This window comes from Chiloscyllium plagiosum, chromosome 15 (genome assembly GCF_004010195.1).
Source record: "Chiloscyllium plagiosum isolate BGI_BamShark_2017 chromosome 15, ASM401019v2, whole genome shotgun sequence".
Classification (NCBI taxonomy): domain Eukaryota; kingdom Metazoa; phylum Chordata; class Chondrichthyes; order Orectolobiformes; family Hemiscylliidae; genus Chiloscyllium; species Chiloscyllium plagiosum.
This window is the reverse complement of record NC_057724.1, coordinates 37,010,887-37,034,638: the sequence shown is the minus strand read 5'-3', so window position 1 is coordinate 37,034,638 and position 23,752 is coordinate 37,010,887. Positions and strand designations below refer to the sequence as shown.

At 41.1% G+C, this 23,752-nt stretch overlaps 1 protein-coding gene across 3 annotated transcripts in view; it reads left to right on the top strand.

Annotated features, from left to right (window-relative positions):
* Window positions 1–23,752, top strand: part of nhsl2 (NHS-like 2) — a 322,641-nt gene that overhangs the window by 170,259 nt on the left and 128,630 nt on the right. Inside the window, exon 1 of one of the 3 annotated variants that reach the window (XM_043704718.1) lies at window positions 15,640–15,737. The exons of the other annotated variants lie outside the window; for them this stretch is intronic. The gene's annotated coding sequence lies outside the window, so the exon portion shown is untranslated. Of the gene's footprint in view, window positions 1–15,639; window positions 15,738–23,752 lie in introns of those variants that run through there. 3 annotated transcript variants of the gene reach the window in all.

Here is a 23,752-nt window from a genome sequence, read left to right as displayed (position 1 = left end):
CCTTGACTACGACGGAAAACTGTTCTTCAATACTGTACAAATTGAATCCAGACTGTTTTCAATTTTGCTGAAAATGTGTCCCTGGAAAAGCGCAGCAGGTCAGGCAGCATCCAAGGAGCAGGAGAATCGACATTTCGGGCATGAGCCCTTCTTCAGTTTTCAATTTTGAACATCATACGCCTTCCCATACAGAAATAATGCTGCCCTGGCAGGAGTTGCCCTTTGAGGTCTGCAGTATCACTTTCCTCATCAGTCCAGAAGCTGGTTACCATTTGTCTTTGGAGCAATCAATTTGTGGAGACTTCACAATTCAATTTCTTGCCTCTATTCAGTCAAACAACCTCACCCCGACCTTTAGCCTCACATCCACACTTCCCTCCACATCTCCAGCATTTTTATGACTAATAAACAACAATGATCAAAGAAAATAAAAAACAATTTTAAATACTCCATGGTGTTTCTTTTAGGGTGCTCTCAGTAGTGTCCTGTTTTCAATTTTGCTGAAAATGTGTTGCTGGAAAAGCGCAGCAGGTCAGGCAGCATCCAAGGAGCAGGAGAATCGACGTTTCGGGCATGAGCCCTTCTTCAGTTTTCAATTTTGAACATCATACGCCTTCTCATACAGAAATAATGCTGCCCTGGCAGGAGTTGCCCTTTGAGGTCTGCAGTATCACTTTCTTCATCAGTCCAGAAGCTGGTTACCATTTGTCTTTGGAGCAATCAATTTGTGGAGACTTCACAATTCAATTTCTTGCCTCTATTCAGTCAAACAACCTCACCCCGACCTTTAGCCTCACATCCACACTTCCCTCCACATCTCCAGCATTTTTATGACTAATAAACAACAATGATCAAAGAAAATAAAAAACAATTTTAAATACTCCATGGTGTTTCTTTTAGGGTGCTCTCAGTAGTGTCCATGTGATTAATTTATCATGTTGGGGAAGTGATGGCCTAGTGGTATGTGCAGTGGACTGTTAACCTAGAGACCCAGGTAATGGATCTGGAGACATGGATCTGGGGACCTGGGTTTGAATCTTGGGTTTATTTGGAAGCACTAGCTTTCAGAACACTGCTCCTTCATCACGTGATTGTGGAGTATAAGATTGTAAGTCACAGAATTTATAGCAAAAGTTTACGGTGTGGTGCAACTGAAATTATAAATTGAGAAAGACCTGGATTATTTGTTAAGTCTCTCATCTTTTAGAATGACCATGTAGGTTTCAGTTCTTTCATATGTAAATCCCAGAACTTTTTTAAAAAGTTACATTTTCAAGTGAACTTTAACAATAGGCACCATGTCAGCTCAGACAATGCATTGAAGATGTGAGGTGCCCTGTATGAGTCTGTCTGTGCACCAATGTTCAGACTGATTCTATTTTGACAAAAGGGACTTACAGAAACTTACATGGATTCATGCAGTTATTGAGCAAAATAATATGTAATTCTGCAAGTACAAATTCACCCCACAAACGTCTATGTTTCTGTGTGTGTGTGTGTGTGTGTGTGTGTGTGACACGTCTTGCAGCATCTGCCGTGACAGGGTTGTGTGGTAGTTGTCTTGAAAGCCAGGCAATTTGCTGCGAGCAATGATCTGTTTGAGGTTTGGTAATTGTTTAAAGGCAAGAAGTGGAGATGTGGGGAAAGTCTTGGCAAAATGCTCATCCTCATTGTTAATGTGTTGTATGCTGTGAAGAACATGGCGTCGTTTTTCGGCTCCTGGGAAGTACTGGACAATGAAGGATACCCTGTCGGCTGCAGCTCATGTCTGTCTCATTGTCGCTCGTTGGAACTGGCAGTTGATGAGTTGAGCATTGTACCCTGTTCTGATGAGTGTATCCTTGAGTACTTCCAAGTGCCCATCATGTTCCTCCTCATCTGAACAGATCCTGTGTATGTGTCGAGCTTGTCCATAGGGAATGGCTGTTTTAATATGTTTCAGGTGGAAGCTGGAGAAGTATAGCATCATGAAGTTATCCGTGGGTTTGTGGTAGAGTGACATGCTGAGGTGCCATCCTTGATCAGGATTCATGTGTCCAAGAATGAGACAGATACTAAAGAGTAGTCCATGGTGACTTTGATGGTAGGATATCACTGTGTAGTTATTTCAGTGATCAAGGATGGACACCTCAGCATTTACTCTGCTTTTAAAACTCAGCAAGAACAGGGGGAAAGATTGGCAAAAAAAGCAAAATTAATGGCACTTTACTTAAATGCACATAGTATTCAGAACAAAATCAATGAATTAATGGGCACTAATTGAGATTAATGGGTATGATCTTAAAGCCATTAACATATGGTTACAAGGAGTTCAAAGCTTGGAACTAAATATTTGGGGGTATTCAGCAGTTTCAGAAGGACAGGAAGGAAGGTAAGGGTGGTGGCTTGGTTTTCTTGGACGAGATAGCATAAATGCAATGGCAAAAAATGACCTTAGATCAGAAGATATAGAATCAATATGGGTGGAGGTAAGAAATTACAGGGGGAAGAACACACTGATTGGAGTAGTCTTTACGACCCTCAACAGTAGCTAGTGCTAAGGCAAATTGTTGTAGTCTACCCAGGGAGCAGATTACTTCAGATCTGATAATGTGTAATGAGGTAGGTTTAACAAAAGATTTCAGGTAGATGATAAATGAGACAGATTAAATAAATATGTCAGGGTAAAATATTTCCTCGAAAACAATGAGCAGATCATAGTAAAATTTAGCACAGTATTTGAGAAGGAGAAGCTTGGGTCAGAAACAACTATGCTAAAACTTAAATGAGGGTAATTCCAAAGGAATAAGGGCAGAGTTGGCTGATATGGACTGACATTTAACAGAATAGATGGTTAATGAACAATGATAAATTGATGAACAATGGCAGATGTCTAAGAAAATAGTTTCTGACTCACAACAGACATGTATCTCAGTGAGGAAGAAGGATTTTAGGAAGGGATAAACCAACCATGGTTAAACAAGGGAGTTATGGATAGTGTCAAATTGAAAGATAAACATACAATGTGGCAGGGATTAGTGGTAAGTTGGAGGATTGATAACTATTTAAAAGCCAACGAATGATTGGGGCAGTACGGTTGCTCAGTGGTTAGCACTGCTGCCTCACAGCATCAGGGTCCCAGGTTCAATTCCAGTTCGTGTGTCCAAAGATGTACAGGTTAGGTGAATTGGCCATGCTAAATTGCCCGTAGTGTTAGGTGCATTGGTCGGGGGGTAAATATAGGGGAATGGCTCTGGGTGGGTTGCTCTTCAGAGGGTCGTTGTGGACTTATTGGGCCAAAGGGCCTGTTTCCACACTGTAGGGAATCTAATCTAAAAACAATAATAAAGGGGCAGAAAATAAATTGAGGGTAGACTAGCAAGTTGCATAAAATTGACTGTAAGACCTTCCTTAAACATGTAAGAAGTTTGAGAAAAGCCAAAGTGAACATAGCCCCATAAAAATGAGGCTGGAGAAATAAAAATGGGAAACAAGGAAATGACAGAGGAGTTGAACTTTGCATCAGTCTTCATGGTAGAGATATTAATAGGATTCCAAAAACACTATGTTAAGGGGAAAACGATGCAAAAGAAATTTAAAAAATCAATAACTATCACTACAGAAAACATATTAGGAAACTCATAAGAATAAAGGCTGATAAGCACACTGGACCTGATAAATTGCATCCAAGGTTGCTAATGGAAGTAACTTCAGAGATAATAGATGCATGAATAGTCATCTCCCAAAAATACTTAGACTTCAGAAAAGTCACAGGCAACTTGAAAATTGCCAGTGCAACATCCTCTTCAAAAAAGGCAGGAGAGAAAAGAAATGAAAATTTCATTCAGCTAGCTTAACAGTTGTTTTCGGAAAAATGTTAGGTCATCTCCCAAAAATACTTAGACTTCAGAAAAGTCGCAGGCAACTTGAAAATTGCCAGTGCAACATCCTCTTCAAAAAAGGCAGGAGAGAAAAGAAATGGAAATTTCACTCAGCTAGCTTAACAGTTGTTTTCGGAAAAATGTTAGAGTCTGTTATAAAGGACATAATAGCATGTTTAAAAATGCATAACATAATCAAACTGTGCCAGTATGACTTCATGAAAAGGAAATCATGCCTAACAAATTTATTAGAATTTTTTGAGGTGGTAACATGTTGGATACATGCAGGGAAACCAGTAGAGGTAATTTATTTTGTTTTAAAAAGACACTTGATAATGTACCACATATAAGACTCCTTAGTAAGACAAAGACCTATCGTGTTGAGGGTAATATATTAGTATGGATAGAGGTTTGGCTAACAAATAGAAGACACAGGGTTGGGAGAAAGGGGGCATTTTCAGGGTGGCAACCTATAAGTCACGGAATGCCACAGGGATCAGTCGAGGGATGTAGACAGGTTAATCAAGTGAGGAAAATCTGTCAGATGGAATGCAATGAGAGAAAACATGATGCAATGCACTTTGGCAGGAAGAAAGGTTGAGTAGTAAATTATTTAAATGGAGAAAGACTGCAGAAAGCTGCAGCACAGAGGGATTTGGGGTCTTAGTACATGAATCACAAAAAGCAAGCATGTAATACTGAAGGCAGACAATATGTTGCCCTTTATTTCAAATAATAATAGTTCTTGCTAAAACTGTATGAGGCACTAGTCAGACCATGTCTAGAATACTGTAAGCAGTTTTGGTTTCCATATCTATGGAAAGAAGTACTGGTATTGGAGGTAATTCAGGGAAACGTTACTAAGTTAACTTTAGTTATGGAGGGGTTTTCTTATGAGGAGAGGTAGAGTAGGTTGGGCCTGCTCTTATTGGAGTTTAAAAGGATTGAGTGCCGACTTTGTTGAGACATACTAGATTCTGATAGGACTTGATGGGGTAGAGATTGTTTCCTCTTGTGTGAGTCCAAAACAGTGAGTATAATCTCCGAGTAAAGAGTCACCCATATCAGACAGAGATAAAGAATTTCTTTTTTCAGAGGGTAATAATTTAGTGAAATTCCTTACCACAGAGGGCTGAAGAGGCTGTGTCATTAAATATATTCAAGGCTGAGATAGACAGTTTTCTAAATAGTAAGGGAATCATGGGTCACGGGGTAGGTAGGAAAGTGAAATTGATTATCAGATCAGCCATGATCTCATTGAATAGCAAAGTAACCTCGATGGGCTGAATGGCCTAGTTCTGCTGCTACATTTTATGGTCTCTCCAATAACACGCTGCTTGCACAAATTTCCACCTTTCAAGTCACTTGCTTTTTCACATTCATAGCATCCTTTAGGCCTAAAGCATAAAATGGAAGCCACCAATAAATGCTATTTACCAAACCGGTTATATTCACCTTTATGTATTCCCTAATTTCTTGCTCTTGTGCTCCCATGCAATGCTAAGCTCATGGCTGTTTGTCACTGAGGGAGACTGCAGGTTCCTTGCAGGATGTCCCTCAAGTAACTCTGGTCTTCAGACTCCACCTCCTCAGCACGAGTGTCAAAAACTGTGGGCCAGCTCGAAGTGCATTGTCAGAGTGGCAGTGGTGGGTGCAGGAAACCTTTTATCATCAGGCTGGATAATAGGTTTGTCTACCAAGAAGCCCTTCGGAATGCCTCCAACAACCATGACTATTTGTTGGAGAGCAGATTGCTTGGTTCTTATTGTGGTATTTCCCACCACTGTCAGTATGTAGTACTGGGCCAGAGATGGTTAAGGTTGTTTGCTGTCAACAATCCTCTTTTGTCTATACTATAACCAGGACCTCTCTAATTATCAGTGGTACACAGCATTGGTGCATCTAAATAGAAGAGATTCTTGTTTTATTTAACAAGATGATTTATTACATCATAGCAATATGTTTAACTTAGAATATTAGTTGGGCATAACTGCTCAGGATCCTCAGGAGCTGTACAGAATGCATCTGCTCTGTATGAAGGCTGGTAAAGAACTCAACTGCCTCCATCCAAAGACTGTGCAACATGATTGGTCCTGGTGGAGTTAATACATTGATGAGGCCACTTTTGGAATATTTGTGCAATTCTGCTCTCCCTCCTATAGGAAGGATGTTGTGAAAATTGAAAGGGTTCAGAAAATATTTACAAGGATGCTGCCAGGGTGAGAGGGGTTGAGCTACAGGGAGAGGCTGAAGAGGCTGGGGTTGTTTTCACTGGAGCATTGAAGGCTGAGAGCTGACCTTATAGGGGTTTATGAAACTAGACTAGATTAGGCTAGATTAGGTTAGGATATCTAGTCGGCATGGATGAGTTGGACCAAAGGGTCTGTTTCCGTGCTATACATCTGTATGACTCTAACTCATTCAGAAATATAAGCTAACACAGTAGCTGTGAGCTCTTGCAAGTTACTTTGAGCACTGGTGTAGGGAGTCATGGTGGCAGCAACCTGGACCTATGCTGGGCTGCATGTTGTAATAATTTAGATGAGGGTGCACCACCATGTTTTTATGCTGCTAACCTCTGCAGGACTGGCTGTGGAATATATGTGCACTGGATAGCCATACCTGAAAATAACATTTAGACTTCAAAGGTAATTTTTGATTAAAATTAAGTTTCATTTCACTTTGGGGTATTAGAAGCATTAAAGTTAAAAACTTTAAATTTTGTTTTTTAACATAACTATCAGAATTCAAGCTATGATCAAAATCTCTTACTGTCCCAAAGCTGCATCAACTTTTAGACTGATCACAGCCTGAAGACGATAAAGTGACAGAACATTACTGTACTGCATGGAAAACGGTTGAATACATGCTGTGCAATAGCCTTTGTAGATTCGTGTGTTACAATTAGCGAGGTTGTAAGAGACTTTTTTGTTATAGAAAGCTCCATGGGTTTGGAGGAAAACCTTTTAATCTTTTGAACAAACCAGAAAAAAAATCTGTAATTTAAAAATAGAGGCAAAAAATGTTCATTACAGAGTTATCATGTGGTGCTGGAAGGTGAACTATATCATTAGATTAAAACTGACGTGAAACATGATGGAAACTTGATAAGTCATCTCTGCTTTTTACTTCTTTTGTATAAATTAAGTTGTGTACTAAATGTTCAGCATCATGAAAAGAAAGGCAAATTTCTCAAAACTATTGGCCAGTCAGCAAGTTAGTTGTGGAAGGCTGTTTGCAGTGTCAGCCATTTTATGGGCGACACGGTTGAGTCGTGGGAAAGTTGGGAAAACAAGTAAGCTCATTTACTACCATTGTTGAAGGTACCTTTCAGAGGCTGATGGGGATTTTCCAATTGATGTTAGAGTTCTCAGTACACTGAGGGTGGTGAGAGGTGGACGCAAATTTCTGAACTGAGTTGGACGCCCAATGCAGGCTGAATGCCAGTGTTCCTAACTGGCCCATAGGCTCTTTCTGCCTGGACAGTTGTTGCCTGGCTGTGTATTATAATCAGATTCATGTAAATCATGTTGATGTAATGGATCAAAGTGCTGTAATTGGCTTATAAATAGGAGAGTGATGATGGAGGTTTGCTTTTGTAATTGGAGGCTTATGATCAGAGCTGCATCACAGGGATCAGTGCTGGACTCTTACTATCTGTTACGTACATTAACAACTTGGATGTGAATGTAAAAGGTTTAATTAGTAACTTTATAGATGATATGAAAATTGTGTGCGTTGATTGATAGTGAGGAGGATAGTCTCAGGCTACAGTCTAATATTAATCAGCTGGTAAATTGGGCAAAGCAATGGCAGATGAAATTTAATCCAAAATGCAAAGTGATGCATTTTGGGAGGCCTAATAAGGGAAGGATTTACATAATGAATGGTATGTCACTAGGGAGTACTGAGGAACAAAGGTACCTGAAGGGATCAGCACAGGTAGACAGGGCAGTGAAGAAGGCATACAGGATGCTTGCCTTCTTTAGCCAGAGCCTAGAATATTGGTACAAGGAAGTCTTGTTACAACATTATAAAATATTGGTTAGGCCACAGATGGAATACCATGTGTAGTTCTGGTTATCACATTATCAGAAGGATATGATTGTACAGGAGAAGGTGCAGAGGAAATTCACCAGGATATTGCCTGGGATAAAAAGACTCAGTTATGGAGAAAGACTAGATAGATTGGGTTTGTTTTCATTGGAGCAGAGGAGGTTGAGTATCTGATCAAAGTATACAAAATGATGACAGGCATAAACAGAGCGGATTGTGAGAGTACTTTCCCCATGGCAAACAGAGTCATAGAATTGTATAGTGAGGCAACAGACCCTTCGTTCCAACCTGTCCATGCCAATGAGATTTCCTAACCTAATCTAGTCCCATTTGCCAGCATTTGGCCTATATCCCTCTAAGCTCTTCCTATTCATGTACCCATCCAGATAATTATTAAATGCTGCAATTATACAAGCCTCCACCACTTCCTCTTGCAGCTCATGCTATGCTTTTACCACCCTCTGCATAAAAAGTTTGCCCCTTAGTTCTATTTTAAATGTTTCCCCTCTCACCTCAAACTTATGTCCTCTAGGTTTGGACTGCCCTACCCTGGGAAAAAGACCTTGGCTATTAACCCTGTCCCTGCCCCTCAGCCTCTGATGCTCCAGGGAAAAAAGCCCAAGTCTATTCAACCTCTCCCTCGAGCTCAAACCTTCCACCCTATCAAGCTGCGATTCCACCTTCAATGAAATATGAACCTGCTCCCTAAGGTCTCTTTCTTCAATAACACTTCCCAGGACCCCACCGTTAGGTGTAGAAGCCCCGCCCTGATGTGCCTTACCAAACTGCAACACCTCACATTTATCTAAATTAAATACTATCTACCACTCCTCGGCCCTTTGGCCCATCTGATCAAGATCCCATTGTACTCTGAGGTAACCTTCTTCACTACCAATAACCACTATACCAGCAATTTTGGTGTCATCTACAAATTTACTAACCATTCCTCCTATATTCACATTCAAATAATTTATTTAAATGACAAAATGTCAAAGACTAGAGGACATAAGTCTAAGGTGAGCGGCAATTAGTTTAGAAGAGATATGAGAAAAAAAAGGTTTCACCCAGAGGATGGTAGAAATATAGAATGTGCTGCCTGAGAGGGTGATGGAGACAGTTAGTCACACAACATTTAAAAAGGATCTGGATGAGTACTTAAAATGCTAGGGCATATTAAGCTATGGACCAAGTGCGGACAAATAGGATCAGCGTGGTTTGGTGTTTGTTGGTTAGCACAGACATGGTGGGCCGAAGGGTCTGTTTCTATGCTGTATGGCTCTATGATATCAGTAAGAATGAGAACACCAGTAGAGCGTAAAGAGAAATGATTTGAGATTGTATTTGAGAATTGTATTTCATGACCTACTATGAAGCAATGTAAATATAGCAGTGTGATAGTAGGTAAGGAGTTGAGGCACCTTTCTTTACGATAAAGACAGCAGCTTCAGAGTTACTGTATGCGCAGACAGTCCCAGCCTAAGATACTATAGATGAGTATCTCAATGTGCAGGTCACAGTATTGACTTAAAGCACAAGATACAAGTCATTCTCCTATAACTCATCTTTCACCAACATGATTTGGCTAGAAAGCGATTGGTGAATTGGGGAACGATGTTTTATAACATGGACTCCCATTGGGTATTATGCAATTCCATCCTCGGTTACCTTAAATCAACTCTAGATGCTTACTTCAGGTCAAGCAAAAGAGGTTGGATGACAGGACAATTTTTTTCTGATCTTATTGTTGATGTTTACGAGGATGATTTTAGAAATTATTGCAGGAGAAAAGATTTGGATTTCAAGATTCTTCTCATTCTGGACAATGCACCAAGCCATCCTCCCACCAATGGTGAGCTTTCTGAAAACACCAAAGTGCTGTTTCTACCTCTGAACACAACCTCTCTCATTCAAACCATGAACCAGGATGCAATAGCAGCTTTTAAAGCTTATTCTTTAGGGTGGACATTCAGGAAACTCATTGTAGCTACTGAGGGGGATAATGAGGACAGTGTTCTTCAATTTTGAAAGAGCTTTAACATTAAGAATGCTATTGACATCATTGTGGAGGCCTGGGGTGATGTCAGTAAGGACTGCTTGCATGCAGTTTGCTGGAAGCTTCTCCCAGATTTTCTTCATGATTTTAAAGGTATTGAACCATCAGAAGAGCTTCCAGCAATCAAAGAACATTGTGTCGCTCTGTGGTGAAACGGTTAAAAATTATGTCCCAATACATGTGTGAATCTAACCGGAATGGAGGTGTTGCTTAGTCCCGTGTGAATCTTATTACACACCTCCCCGTGTGAATCTTCTTATCTGTATGTAACCAGAATGGAATGTGTTTTTTAGCCTTGCTCTGCTGTTCACATGAATGTTTATATCTGGAAAAGAGTATATCAGCTGGAAAAGTCTCCAGTTCGGTGAGTCTGCTCCGGGGTTACGTTTAACCGCCGAGCGTGGGTTGTTGGCAACCGCTCTACGAGAACTGACGGCTCCCAGTTCCGGTAACATGTAGAGTGAGTATAAGCCAGACCCGTTGTATGTGGCGACGCTGCGGGGAATAAAATGCCCATATTCTAGCAGACTCGCCTCTTGGTCGTTTGTTCTGTGTCAGACTACTCTCCTACGAACCTGACCTTGAGAATTTTTTAAAACACGCTCTGACAAAACAAGTTGGATTTGAAGAAGTAGAGACTGATCTACAACAACTTGTCACTGTGGGGGAAACTGAAGCTCAAGATGAAGACGATGACATCCCAGAAGCAGCACCTTGAGAACTTTCCAATTCTTTTTTGTTTTCTATCCTGAGGGTGGCTGAGAAACAGTTGCAGCTCCTAGAAGACAATGACTACATTGCAGACCGCTACAGAAGAGCAATTTGTAAAGTCTTATCTGGCACCTTATGAACAACATTTTCGTGAAAGAAGAAAGATGGCAAAGCAGCAAATACTAGATGCCTTTTTTAAACCAACCCCCCAAGAAACAATCTAAGGACAATGAATCACAGCCATCAATTCTGGACTAAATATTTTCTTCCATCATAACCCTGCACCCAGAACTGTACCTGAAAGTAATGATGATGCTGATGGTGACCCTCAGCACCTGTCTTAATACAGTACTATAACTCAGCAAATTAAGTAACCACTTATAGTGTTACATTTGTTGTATTATTTCATTTACTCAGGCTAACTACTGATTTTGTTTCGATTTTTACTGATATTTTTGGTGGTTCTCCCCAATCCTGTTTTTCCCATCGATCCAGTTATTTCTATTGTGTGATTTTCTATAACGCGAGATTGCACAAGAACATAACTGCCGCATTATAGCAGAACAGACTGGTAAAGCATTGTGGTGGGTAGGGAACTAGCCCCCAGAACCAGCTTTTGGAGCTAAAACCATGTATAAAGGGCAAAGCTGCAATGGGAAAAGTCTGAAGCCTGGATAGGGCATCAGAAGACACATGACCATGCAAATTAGGAGTGCAGTTAGGCTACTTGACCCTTCAAACCTGCTCTGCTGTTTTAGTGAGTTCACGGATGATTTCTTTATGTCCTACCTAGCCTCCAAAAAACCTTTGTTTCCCTTGCATAATGTTACATTCCTGAAGAAGGGCTCATGCCGAAACGTCGATTCTCCTGCTCCTTGGATGCTGCCTGACCTGCTGCGCTTTTCCAGCAACACATTTTCAGCTCTGATCTCCAGCATCAGCAGTCCTCACTTTCTCCTAATGTTACAGCCCACTGGGGTAGTGCACTGTAAATTATGTATCCTAAGTCATACCGAATATTTAAGTTTTGTTTTAAGGTAGATACAATAACTGAATTTATCTGACTTTCAGATAACGTTGATAGAAAGGTTTCTGTACTAAACAAGAATTCTTACTTGTTATAATTAGTTAAACCAGTAAAGCAATATAAACCATTAGCATATAACACTACTAACTAAAATCATAATCCCTTTATAAACATCCCCCTACACAGACACACATACGTATATACAGACACACACAACATCAAATGCAGCAAATAAATAACTGGCAGAAGTAGAAAAAACTGGAAAATCAGTTGAGGGGTCTTGTGTTCAGATTATGAGTTTGAGATGGTCAGGTTTCAGCTAACTAGGCCCTGGGTTTTAATTGTCTTTCTCTAGAAGCTTACACTGGTTTATAAGAATAAAGCAACTGGTTCTTTTGGAAAATTGAATTGTTGAATTAATGACAAAGTCATAACTCATAGCATCTGCTGCGGGAAAGGTAACTGGTTTACTTCAAGTTTAATCTGAGTTTTTTTTTACTGCAGAGAACAGGCAGCTTTTGCTGTAGAAAAAATAACAGTGCAGACTTCTGTGTTTTTCTCTGTGTCCAGGTCTCTATAACTCATTTCCAGTTCCAATCTGATCAATTAGCTCCAATTAGTTTCACTTGTAAGCAATGCCTTGTCTCCTGATTGTCTCCATATTGCAGGAACCTAAACCATACAAAAAGAGAATTTACAATAGGTATTGAATTTCTTGCTGTGAAACTATATAGCCATTCTGGTAAATCCCTGTTTTTAAAAACAGTCCTTTCTCATGCAGTCCACTGATTTCAGAGACGCAAAAGTAAGACAGACATGGTCTTTTATGTATATCAAACATAGCAATATTTAGCATTGCCTTAAAAATATTCCTTCACCCTATAGTCCATATAGTCTAGACAGTATGTAAATATACAAAATGCCTCCCTGTTGAAGCAATGTTCCAGCCAGAATACAGGAAAGACATAGAGTGTTTGGTGATGTGGTGCAATGACAACAGCCTCTCTCTCAATGTCGGCAAAACTAAAGAACTGCTCATTGACTTCAAAAAGAAAGGAGGAGATCACATCCCCACCTACATCAAGAGAGCCAAAGTTGAGAGGGTTGAGGGTGTCAACTTCCTAAGAGTGACGATAACCAACAACCAGTCCTGGCCTTTCCATGTAGGTGCAACAGTCAAGGCACCTCGTGTTCCTCAGATGGCTCAGGAAATTCGGCATATCCATAAGGACACTCATCACATTTTACAAATGCACCATTGAAAGCACACTGTCCAGGTGCATAATAGATTGCTATGGCAAGTGTTTTGCCCAGTACCGTAAGAAACTGCAGAAGATTGTATGCACAGTGTTGTGGATCAGGCCAGACCTCCTCAAAACATTTCAAGAAAGTAGCCCATATCCTAACTTCACTAGTTGTTTTAAGCAGGTGTAATGCGGATATTCCAGGAGGGATGCAGTTGGTCAAACCACTTAGTTTTAAATAAAACAGAATTTATTTACAAGATTACTGAATTAAACACAAACAACAGAAAAGAGAATACAGAATAACAACCTATCCAAAAGCCTAATACAATGATGCTGTTCCAATACTTGCAACAATCCCCATAAACACCCCCTGACACAAAAGGTAAAATTAAACACAGGGTCTTAGAGGAGAGATGTCAGATAGAGAGGGGGATTAGCCTGGACCTGCTTCTTTGGGTCCAGCAGCTTTTACAACTGCCTGACTGCTTCCAGTGAATAGCCAGACTGCCAAAAAACAAACCAAACCAGAGAAAAGCTGAGCTAGGAGAACGGGCCACTCCCCTTTCATGGTGTAAGTGTATTTTTTAAAACTTGATAGCTTTTTTCCTGAGGTAGTGTGGTGAAAGGGTTAAAATTGTGTCCCAATACATGTGTGAATCTAACCGGAATGGAGGTGTTGCTTAGTCCCGTGTGAATCTTATTACACACCTCCCCGTGTGAATCTTCTTATCTGTATGTAACCAGAATGGAATGTGTTTTTTAGCCTTGCTCTGCTGTTCACATGAATGTTTATATCTGGAAAAGAGTATATCAGCTGGAAAAGTCTCCAGTTCGGTAGAGTCTGGTCCGGGGTTGCGTTTAACCGCCGAGCGTGGGTTGTTGGCAACCGCTCTACGAGAACTGTCGGCTCCCAGTTCCGGTAACACGTAGAGTGAGTATAAACCAGACCCGTTGTAAGTACGAGACCTGGTTGTGGCGACGCTGCGGGGAATAAAACACTTATATTCTAGCAGACTCGCCTCTTGGCTGTCTGTTCTGTGTCAGACTACTTTCCTGCGAGCCTGGTCCTTGACCTTGAGAATTTTTTTAAAACAGGTAGTATCTGTTAGCTACAATCAAACTGTTCCTAAAACCCATCAAATTAGACTTTTCAGAGTCTGTGTCTTTTACGACTTCTCTGAAAAAAAACAAGGACAACACAGCCTTGTTAAAGGGGCAGCCTTGTCTCAACAGTGCAGACCATCGTGGAAGCCAACTCCCATCCATGGACTCCACTTATACCTCTTGTTACTGTGGAAAGATTGCCAATATCATCAAAGACCCCTCCCACTGCAGTAATGCTCTCCCACAACCTCTTCTGTCAGAAGCTTCAACACACGCATCAGCATGTTCAAGAGCAGCTTCTTCCTGGCCATTATTAGGCTAATGAACAGACTCTCTAACTTCAAATAATACTGATCTTGCTAATGTTGATCTTGCTTTGCACGCTTCCTGTGCGGTGTACCTTTATGCCTCACTCTATCTTTAGTTTGATCTATATGTCCTTACTTAGTACAATCTCCCTGTACTGCTTGCAAACATAGGTACATGTGACAATAAATAAAATCAATTTATCAGTGCTTATTTTGTCCTGCAGCCCAATGCCCACCAGCTTGGAAAACTTTTCTTAAAACACAGTCTACCTTGAATTGGGCAGGAAGCGTATCTCCATGCCAATTAAGGCCTAAGCCATGTGAAAATCTTAATTTTTAATCAGCTTCCCAAAGGACTAATGCTTCTGACTGGAAAACAATCCCAGCTCTTGCTTTGTCCTTCTGGGTTATAAATTTGAGCTGTTTAGTATCCAGGGCATGAAAGGGAGTGCTGCCTGGGGCAATATTTCAGATCAACATTCTGTTGAAAAATGCCTGTAAACCAGGATTTGTGCTTTACCCACTCCCTACATTGGTTTCTCAGCCTTCTCAAGTTTGCATCCTTCACTTGGATTTCTAAACTATAATGCATCATAAAAATTCACAACTTTCTCACTGTAGATTTCTTATTACCTAAGTCTAATTGACTGAAAACATGATTCTCCTGGTGTTAGCCGTATTGAAGATAATGAGCAGCCTGGTTCTGCCCAAATATTGAAAATAATTGAGTCTCCTGGTCGTTTGTCCGAAACATAATCTCCTGTTCTGTTATGTGGAACACAACAAGCCTGTTGTGCAGCCCTGGTGCCATGACATGGAATACATAACTATATGGTACTACCATTATAAGTCTCTAAATCTCTTACAGTACTACATAAAGCCTTAAAAAAAAAGTGGCAAGGGAACTCGAACAAATGGTCATGTAGGGATGGAGACCATTCATCCGAGTTCAATGCAGAAGTACAAAAGCATCTTGTGAAGTGCTTTTTTTCCTATGGATTTTCATTGATACCTCACTTCACCCACAGAATTGCATTGGATTTGTAACAAAAAATATTGGATGCACACTATAGAGTTGTCATGGTAATTGTATTCTTTAGCTGACAGAGGTCTGCAGGTTGTATTTTTGCATTCGTCAAAAATCCAACGGCATGTTGGTGGGAAGCTTGCTTTAATCCTGTTTACTCCAAGAACATTACAGATTTAGTAATGATTGAGGTTCCTTAGTTACCATTGTTTGCTTTAGCATTCTCAGTGCCAGCTTTCACTTGCAACTGGGGATAAATGCATCAGAAAAGGAATGGATGTGATAAGAAATCTTTTGGAGACTGCAAGTTTCTGTTTCTGATGAATCGTGTTCAGTATAAAGCGGTGAGTTCTGAACTGATTATTGATCTAAAACTGCAGTAATCTGGAGAATCATTTAATGCTTTATTAGCGTATGGGGCTCTCCGGTATTTTTAAAATTTGGTCTTTCCTTAATGCAGGTTTTATTTACGATTCATTTATGTTTATATTTCCTAAGGTATGTTTATTTGACTGAAATATTTTTTATAGAGTTTATTTTATCACTGCTTTGGGACAGGCTGGTCAGTTGTGGAACTGGTTGACCCAATTAGAGACCTTTGGCAATACTAAACTTTTGCCCAGAAATTATAGTTTGTGATGCAACCATTTTGTTACTTGAGTGGAAGATATTTGACTATGCTGGTACAAAAGGAGCCATAGTTGGCATAAGGCAACTGGTGATCTGTTTTGTGTAGCCCTACCCAGCATCCGTTTGCAGTTTTATTTGTGCAGTACATTGTGTGGGATTTATTTTCTTCTCTGCTTTTATTTATTTCAAAATTTAAACATATATTGAAAACTAAGGCTATATGATATCTTTACATGCCTGCATAGCTGTGGCTTAATTGTACAGCTGCCAAAGTGGTGTCAGGAATAATAAGTACTTGATCTAAGGCAGTTCTGAAATGGCAAGAAATATGACAGCCAGGCACACTTATTGTGAATGGGACAGTTTGTCAATCTTTTGGTAGTGCCAAAGGCTCCCTTAATTAAGTCTAATGGGGGAAGGGACTGCCATGAGAATCGAAGTCACTGGCAAGATGTCACGTAGGCTCATTAATGGCTTATTTGATCTCAATTATCTCTGATCTCATTACAATTGAGAAGTACCTTAGGAATCTACTAGGAGCTGCACGTCTTACCTGTGCCCTCAGGAGGTCACCCATCAGGTTTTCCAGTGACCTCCCAAATGGAGTCCCTTGTAGTCAGACATTTTCTGCCTGATTGAGAAACCTGGCTTTGGGAAAGAAGGATACTTAATGGCACAGCCAGCCCTTCTCTCGATCCCTCTGCCTCTACCTTCAATTGGCTCCAAACCTGTGATCCCCATCGTGCTTTTGTTGGAAATCTCTTGATTATCCTGGATCTTCCGTGCATGCAACAGTGCCAGTTGCCATTATGTGGTGCTGTGGTGCTGGTAGCAATGGACAACTGCCAATGTTTGGCAAGTCAATATGTACGACTTTTGCCTCAAGACCTCAATTGGAGTTTATGTTCATAGTTCCTCGAAAGTGGAGTCTCAGGTAGATAGGATGTGAAAAAGGTGTTTGGTATGCTTTCCTTTATTGGTCTAAATATTGGGTATGGGAGTTGGGAGGTCATGTTGCGACTGTACAGGACATTGGTTAGGTCACTGTTGGAATATTACGTGCAATTCAGGTCTCCTTCCTATCGGAAGGATGTCATGAAACTTGAAAGGGTTCAGAAAAGATTTACAAGGATGTTGCCAGGGTTGGAGGATTGGAGCTATATAGGGAGCAACTGAATAGGCTGGAGCTGTTTTCCCCTGGAGCGTCGGAGGCTGAGGAGTGACCTCATAGAGGTTTATAAAATCATGAGGGGCATGGAGAGGATGACGAGACAAGGTATTTTTCCTGGGTTGGCGGAGTCCATAACTAGAGGGCATAAGTTCAGGGTGAGAGGGGAAAGACATAAAAGGGACATAAGGGGCAATGTTTTGATACAGAGGGTGGTGCATGTATGGAATGAGCTACCAGAGGAAGTAGTGGAGGCTGGTACCATTACAATATTTAAAAGGCATCTGGATGTGTATATGAATAGGAAGGGTTTAGAGGGATATGGGCCAAGTGCTGGCAAATGGAACTAGATTAGGTTAGGATGTCTGGTCAGCATGGACGAGTTGGACCGAAGTGTATGTTTCTGTGCTGTATATCTCTATGACTGTATGTGGGGAAGACCCATTGATGGTTATTAGAATATCTGAATGATACATGAATCCACTTGGCCTCTCTTGTATACATGACAGAGTTCACTAACTGGTTCTTTAATTGATGAGCAAGACTGCCATTGACCCAACAAAATCTTAATTACGAAGTGTCAATAACCATTACTTCAAGACCCCACAGCCCACCAACTTCATACCGTGTTCAGATAATGCTGTAAGTGTTGCTGAATGGCTACATTCCTCAGCCTGAGACGCAGGTTTGTGTGAGGTTAGTACTACTTAAAGCTAACCTGTGCCACTTAAAACCAGCTAGAACTCTGAAAAAAACTGACTAGATTTTGGAACTGTTTGTTCAAGAGATTCTGAGTTAGAATGTCACAACTTGGGAGGGAAAATCATTCAAGGTTCTGATTCTGTACTAGGTGCTTGGAGGAGATGCACAAAAGAGAAGACATCATCTATCCACAGGGATCAGGAGGCTCTCCAAACCAGCTTTAAGTAGCAGTGGAACCAGATAGCTGTGGCTCCTATTACTAGGAGTCTTCCATGAACCTGGGAATGCAATGCTGCAAAACATTCAATAAAGTCGTACCTTACTGTAAATGTTTAATCATGGCACACTTTACCAATTGCAACAGAAACCTGGTAATGTGCAATAACCCATACTAATAATCTCTCAATCACAATCATGCCTCACACCCAAGATTCAGAGATGTCACCCTCACAGAATGACATTTCTGCCAGCCTCAAATCCACATCTCCCAACTTTCACATTTGCCATTATTGAAATATGACAATTACATTGCACCATGTTTACAGATTTACACTTGATTGGAGGAGAAAGTGAGGGCTGCAGATGCTGGAGATCAGAGCTGAAAATGTGTTGCTGGAAAAGTGCAGCTGGTCAGGCCTGCTGCGCTTTTCCAGCAACACATTTTCAGCTCTGATCTCCAGCATCTGCAGCCCTCACTTGCTCCTCGATTCTCCTGTTCCTTGGATGTTGCCTGACCTGCTGCGCTTTTCCAGCAACACATTTTCAGCTCTCTCTTGATTGGTGCATGCATAACTGGAGGCAGCAGGAGCTAACCAGTGGGTGATGTGCATTTCTGCATGTCCTCACCCCCACAGAAGAGATGCTGGTCACTATCGTTGCAGTGACTATAACTGATTTTGGTCCATTATATGCTTGAACTCATTGAAGATGATGGTGTTCCTTACCTCTTTCATCTTCTTGTGGGTGACATGGTGGCTTGTGGTTAGTACTGCTGCCTCACAGCACCAAGGATCTGGGTTTGATTCCAGCCTCAGGTGACTGTCTGTGTGGAGCTTGCACATACTCCTGTAGGTTTCCTATGGGTGCTCTGATTTCCTCCCACAGTCCAAAGATGTGCAGGTTAGCTGGATTGGCCATGCTAAATTGCCCATAACATCCAGGGATATGTAAGGTAGGTGGATTAGCCATGGGAAATGTAGGGTTACAGGGATAGGATAAGGAGCGGTTTCTGGGTTAGGATTAGAGTGCTCTTCGGAAAGTTGGTGTGGACTTGTTGGGCTGAATGGCCTGTTTCCATCCCGTAGGGATTCTAGGATTCTGCATCCTACTACCTCCAGCGCCTGTGGTATTTCTTTGATTGGCAAGCTGCAGGTAATGCAAATTTCCACCTCTAGCTTCCCTCACTTCCCTCACTGTAACTCTAGCTTTGTGCCTTTCTCCTTTTAGGCACCCAAGAATTGGCACATGGTCACAGAATAGAAGAGCAAAAAGACATTCCTTCTTTTTCACCAATAACCTTTGGTCTCTTTCATTGATATACCAGCTCAGAAGCTGACACAATGTGTACTTTAGAGAATAGCTTTGAGTCAGGTAGTGAGACATTGGGTACAAGGTGACATGGATTTCAACTCCTCTCAAATATCAGGAGGGTGAGACTACACATGAGTTTTGCTGCTAAGGACTCAGATCTATATTTTATTGTGGTCTACTAAAGAAAGTTGATGGCTGTACATAAGGAATTCATTAACAAGTGGTCGGAAATCCTGTGGTCCTGTCAGAGACCATGCAGGAGCTCAGCATCAACCTGGCACAGGACTTTGTGCTGCAGTTGGAGTTCATGCACTTCAGAATGGAACGGGGGGCCAACTCCATTACCAGCACTTATAGAACCAATTGTGATGCTGTTCTGAAGAAGAATCAAATGTTAACTCTGTTTCTTTCTGCACAGATGCAGTCAGATTTGCTGAGTGTCTCCTGCATTTTTACTTTTTATTTTGGATTTCCAATATTCACAGTATTTAATGTTTATTGATGTCTTACAGGTCCGTTGTATAATGTTTGAGCTTGTACTGCAGCACTAGGGTAAGCCATTCAGTAACTATGTGTTACAGTGGAAGCTCAGATTGAAGTAATGCAAACTCAGCTTGCTGCCAGCATGACCTTTGGTGCCAGGTTTGAATGGGGTTTACAACTTGTCACAGCAGTCTGTACTCCAAAAGCTCACTATGATAACTGAGGCAGCACCCTTGGGGAGTGGCAATGTCTTACAAAGGTGAACCTGTTTCCTCTCTCAGGATGACAATTTTCTTCCTTCTATTACCGCCTCTCTACCAGTGTCAATGGTGTTGCCTCTCAGCCAGCCAGCCTAGGCAGCTGTTACCTGTGGTGAGGTAGTACATTCCAAAGCAGGCCCTGAAGACCTAGAGCTGCTCAAAGTTGTCCTCCAGCCTTATCTGTAGGTTTCACAGTCAGCTGGCTTCCACCAACCATACTACAGCTACTGGGTGGCACTGTATCTGAGCATTTGAGTAAGAAAGGGCATAGGGAAGATAGGCACCAACTGAATCAATGTGGTCAGTTGCTGTTTATAGTGAAGGTGGCAACATTTGATTTACAATTTTATTTTTATTTTTGCATTGTGTTCTGTCGGATGTTGAGGATCAATAACCTAGAAAGTAGCCCAGTTATGTACTGTGGACAGTTTGGGTTTTTTTGTTGGTCTGGCCACTGTCTGGTACCAGATGGCTTTGCATTGGGAATTGTGGTCCTTTCGCTGCTTCTCAGCAGAAAGGGCATAACCCCTGTTTACAGCATGGTTTCCAGTCTTATTGTGACAAGGAAGCAAAGAACAGTTTTTCTTGCAAATAAATTTTTCCTCACTCACCCTCTTTGACTCTCAAACGGAGCTGAATCTCTGAGCAAGATCTCATTGTCCAGTTTTGGTGGCTTTTGCCTTAGATGTGGAGCCCAAGACTGCTCCCAATATTCCAAATGCACTCTAACCAGAGCCTTAGACAGCCTCAGCAGTACATTCCTGCTCTTGTATTCCAGACCTCTTGAAATGAATGGCATTTCATTGCCTTCTTAACTGTCCATTGAATCTACATGTTAACTTTAAGAGGATCTTGAACTAGAACTCCCAAATACTTTTTTGCTTCAGATTCCCAAAGCCTTTCCTGTTCAGAAAATAGTCTATGCCTGTATTCTTCCTATGAAAATGCTGAACCTCATATTTTAATACATCATATTCCTTTGGCCACTTCTTTGCCTATTCTCCAAGTCTATCCAAGTCCTCTGCAACCTCCCTGCTTGTTCAACATTACCTGTCCATCCACCTATCTTTGTGTTATTTGCAAACTTGCATTGAGCTCTCAGTTCCTTTGTCTGGATCTTTAATGTATAACATGAATAGTTCTCGTCCATCACAGACTACTGTGGAACTGCACTAGCCATCAACTGCCATCCTGAAGCAATCAGAAATAGCTGACAAGAAATGGGCTTCTTTTGGTAACCTTTGCCTTTTCACATCTTGCTTCTCCACTGGTCATTGTATAGCTGGTTTTAAAAGCAGAGGACAAAGCACAATGGGATCTATGGAATAAGCCCATATTTATGCAAGATGCTCATGCATTCATTATTGTAATGTTGTGCAAACCATAAATACAGTTACAGAAGACCACCAAGAATCATGACTTGTGCTCTACAAAATGTTGTAGGGCTCCTTCAAAGGGGTCGAGGTAGCTGAAACGTTTGCATTTCTTCTGGGGCAGTATAGTTTTAGAATAGAATTGTGGAATATTTCAGCACAGAATGAGGCCATTTAGTCCATCGTGTTGACACAACTCTCTGCAAAAAGAGATCTGTTGATCCAACTCCCCAGCCATTTCCCCATGCCCAAACCAACATCCATTAAAAACATGAATGATGTGACATATTACAACAAAATACCTTATTTTAAAGTTAAAATGACAAAATAGTTTAAAATTACAGGCGTTTAATTCATTTATGCAATCTTTATCCTTTCCCATTCATTTAATAATTACCATGGCTATGTTTATCTGTTAAGGAAAGTAATGCAGGATCATTGCTCTTTCATTTTCAGTCTATGACACTTAATCATTTACAAAGAATTTAGTTTTACAAAGGCAATAAATATTTAAACAAAAATATCCATTTTATGTGCAGTGAACATGGAACTTTGTGAGGTCTTCTGTAACAAAACAGCAATTTTCTAGTGATGCAATGGAACAGTGCATAATCTCTCTATAAAACTCTTAGTTGTTCCACTGAGAAAGCCAACCAGTGTAAATGTCCTCCCTCCCTATTACTGTGAGCACTTATCAAATATATAAGTTAACATTTGGCAGTAAGCTTCAACACACACATAGCATACAACACACAGCACAGAACATATATCACACAACACACACTTATGTATATAGTCATTCAATGCCATCATGAACCAGATCACCAGGGGCTAGCCCATGTCACCTAGTAGCCATCTTTAGCCATCCTTAGCTCTGGTGCTGAGGATGAATGGCACAGAATGAAGGCATCATGACTGCTATGGGGAGCCTGGATATTATCTGTTGATGTAGCGTGTATGGTCCTACACCAGCTGGCCATTGACCTTTTGGTTGTGTTGCTCTCAGAATTGAGATGTGGCACTCAAACATATCTTGAGTTCAGTCAATACCACCCTGCACCATAGGAAAGCTTACACCTCTCTCTAAGCCAAGAATTCACTCCATGCTTCAAGAGAGAATGCATTTTTTTCATCTCTCTTGGAATATATAGCCTCAGTAATCTCCTGTATGCTGCCGTGAATGGGAAATTGAGAAATGTTGCAAATAGTACCTGTTTCAAACTAGAAGGAGCCCAATACATAAAAGCATGAGGCAATAGGCATCTTCACAATCATTAGCTAATTTATCTTCACCCTGCCCTGAAGCTGCAGATGTGGCTCCAGCAAGTGGCAACTTTGAGCAAGAAAATCCTTAGTAATATTCAAATTTCAGATACACAGTTCCTCATTGAATTTCAGGCAGAAAGTAACTCCCTGAACACTCTGAACAAAGAAGGCTTGCTGCTTTGAACCTACCTTACTTCCCACTTTAAGTAACTGATTGAATTCGTTCTCACCTCTGCTTATTCTCGCTGTCACCCTGTAGCAAAAGGTGAACTTATACAATGTTTTCTCAATCTGGGTACAAGTCGTTAGTGTGAGTTTTTTGAAGTCAGGGCAAAGACCTTCAGCTTGTGCTATACTCCCTGAAGATTTTAACAGTTTTGAAGAACTGTAAAAATGATTAAACACTTCTTCAATTGTGTAAATCAACATCAGTAGAAATCAGTCAGCAGCTAACCTGATAATAATTGATAATCCCTTTAAATAGTGATGATGGGGGATGGTGGGGGGGGGGGGGGGGGTGTGAGGGGAGTTCCTGGAGCTTTGTGAATTTCAAAAAGAGAGTGTTAAGAGCTCCACCATTACCGTGCTAGCACCAAATTACCACTACATACTGACTGAACTCACAATCCTTCTGCTCTGTTATTTCTTTGTGCACATACTAAATTTTTGAATGGGCATGTGCAAATTGGACCAATCGAGATCCAAGGAGGAGAAAGTGAGGACTGCAGATGCTGGAGATCCGAGCTGAAAAATGTGTTGCTGGAAAAGTGCAGCAGGTCCAGCATTCAAGGAGCAGGAGAGTTGACACTTCGGGCATAAGCCCTTCTTCAGGAATGAGGAAGGTGTGCCAAGCAGGCTAAGATAAAAGGTAGGGAGGAGGGACTTGGGGGAGGGGCGTTGGGAATGCGATAGGTGGAAGGAGTTTAAGGTGAGGTGATAGGCCGGAG